The sequence below is a fragment of the Schistocerca americana genome, unplaced genomic scaffold, assembly GCF_021461395.2.
Source record: "Schistocerca americana isolate TAMUIC-IGC-003095 unplaced genomic scaffold, iqSchAmer2.1 HiC_scaffold_389, whole genome shotgun sequence".
Lineage (NCBI taxonomy): Eukaryota > Metazoa > Arthropoda > Insecta > Orthoptera > Acrididae > Schistocerca > Schistocerca americana.
The window spans coordinates 15,001-17,500 of record NW_025726114.1 but is presented as its reverse complement, the minus strand read 5'-3'; the positions used below and the strand labels follow the sequence as shown (position 1 = coordinate 17,500).

Sequence of the window (2,500 nt, the reverse complement as noted above, 5' to 3'; positions counted from 1 at the left end):
GTTCCGGTGTGCGGTGGGCCGCACTTCTCCCCTAGTAGGACGTCGCGACCCGCTGGGTGCCGGCCTACGGCCCGGGTGCGCAGCCTGTCCTTCCGCGGGCCTCGGTTCGCGTCTGTTGGGCAGAGCCCCGGTGTCCTGGCTGGCTGCCCGGCGGTATATCTGGAGGAGTCGATTCGCCCCTTTGGGCGCTCGGGCTCCCGGCAAGCGCGCGCGGTTCTTCCCGGATGACGGACCTACCTGGCCCGGCCCCGGACCCGCGCCGCTGTTGGCTCGGGATGCTCTCGGGCGGAATAATCGCTCCCGTCAGCGGTGCTTCAGCTTTGGACAATTTCACGACCCGTCTTGAAACACGGACCAAGGAGTCTAACATGTGCGCGAGTCATTGGGCTGTACGAAACCTAAAGGCGTAATGAAAGTGAAGGTCTCGCCTTGCGCGGGCCGAGGGAGGATGGGGCTTCCCCGCCCTTCACGGGGCGGCGGCCTCCGCACTCCCGGGGCGTCTCGTCCTCATTGCGAGGTGAGGCGCACCTAGAGCGTACACGTTGGGACCCGAAAGATGGTGAACTATGCCTGGCCAGGACGAAGTCAGGGGAAACCCTGATGGAGGTCCGTAGCGATTCTGACGTGCAAATCGATCGTCGGAGCTGGGTATAGGGGCGAAAGACTAATCGAACCATCTAGTAGCTGGTTCCCTCCGAAGTTTCCCTCAGGATAGCTGGTGCTCGTACGAGTCTCATCCGGTAAAGCGAATGATTAGAGGCCTTGGGGCCGAAACGACCTCAACCTATTCTCAAACTTTAAATGGGTGAGATCTCCGGCTTGCTTGATATGCTGAAGCCGCGAGCAAACGACTCGGATCGGAGTGCCAAGTGGGCCACTTTTGGTAAGCAGAACTGGCGCTGTGGGATGAACCAAACGCCGAGTTAAGGCGCCCGAATCGACGCTCATGGGAAACCATGAAAGGCGTTGGTTGCTTAAGACAGCAGGACGGTGGCCATGGAAGTCGGAATCCGCTAAGGAGTGTGTAACAACTCACCTGCCGAAGCAACTAGCCCTGAAAATGGATGGCGCTGAAGCGTCGTGCCTATACTCGGCCGTCAGTCTGGCAGTCATGGCCGGTCCTTGCGGCCGGCCGCGAAGCCCTGACGAGTAGGAGGGTCGCGGCGGTGGGCGCAGAAGGGTCTGGGCGTGAGCCTGCCTGGAGCCGCCGTCGGTGCAGATCTTGGTGGTAGTAGCAAATACTCCAGCGAGGCCCTGGAGGGCTGACGCGGAGAAGGGTTTCGTGTGAACAGCCGTTGCACACGAGTCAGTCGATCCTAAGCCCTAGGAGAAATCCGATGTTGATGGGGGCCGTCATAGCATGATGCACTTTGTGCTGGCCCCCGTTGGGCGAAAGGGAATCCGGTTCCTATTCCGGAACCCGGCAGCGGAACCGATACAAGTCGGGCCCCTCTTTTAGAGATGCTCGTCGGGGTAACCCAAAAGGACCCGGAGACGCCGTCGGGAGATCGGGGAAGAGTTTTCTTTTCTGCATGAGCGTTCGAGTTCCCTGGAATCCTCTAGCAGGGAGATAGGGTTTGGAACGCGAAGAGCACCGCAGTTGCGGCGGTGTCCCGATCTTCCCCTCGGACCTTGAAAATCCGGGAGAGGGCCACGTGGAGGTGTCGCGCCGGTTCGTACCCATATCCGCAGCAGGTCTCCAAGGTGAAGAGCCTCTAGTCGATAGAATAATGTAGGTAAGGGAAGTCGGCAAATTGGATCCGTAACTTCGGGATAAGGATTGGCTCTGAGGATCGGGGCGTGTCGGGCTTGGTCGGGAAGTGGGTCAGCGCTAACGTGCCGGGCCTGGGCGAGGTGAGTGCCGTAGGGGTGCCGGTAAGTGCGGGCGTTTAGCGCGGGCGTGGTCTGCTCTCGCCGTTGGTTGGCCTCGTGCTGGCCGGCGGTGCAGGATGCGCGCGCCTGCGCGGCGTTCGCGCCCCGGTGCTTCAACCTGCGTGCAGGATCCGAGCTCGGTCCCGTGCCTTGGCCTCCCACGGATCTTCCTTGCTGCGAGGCCGCGTCCGCCTTAGCGTGCTCCTCCGGGGGCGCGCGGGTGCGCGGATTCTCTTCGGCCGCCATTCAACGATCAACTCAGAACTGGCACGGACTGGGGGAATCCGACTGTCTAATTAAAACAAAGCATTGCGATGGCCCTAGCGGGTGTTGACGCAATGTGATTTCTGCCCAGTGCTCTGAATGTCAACGTGAAGAAATTCAAGCAAGCGCGGGTAAACGGCGGGAGTAACTATGACTCTCTTGATGTAGCCAAATGCCTCGTCATCTAATTAGTGACGCGCATGAATGGATTAACGAGATTCCCGCTGTCCCTATCTACAAGAAGAATACAACAACAATACAATGGTCTACCCCTTCTCACCGCAGGAGGTGGTAGACGTAATATCAAACCTAAAAAGAGGAAAATCTCCCGGACCCGACAGGGTCACGGTTGAGGTACTTCAAG

General features: G+C 59.6%; 1 pseudogene; it reads left to right on the top strand.

Moving 5' to 3' along the window:
• The window catches only part of LOC124582037, a 6,829-nt pseudogene that overhangs the window by 584 nt on the left and 3,745 nt on the right, over window positions 1-2,500 (top strand).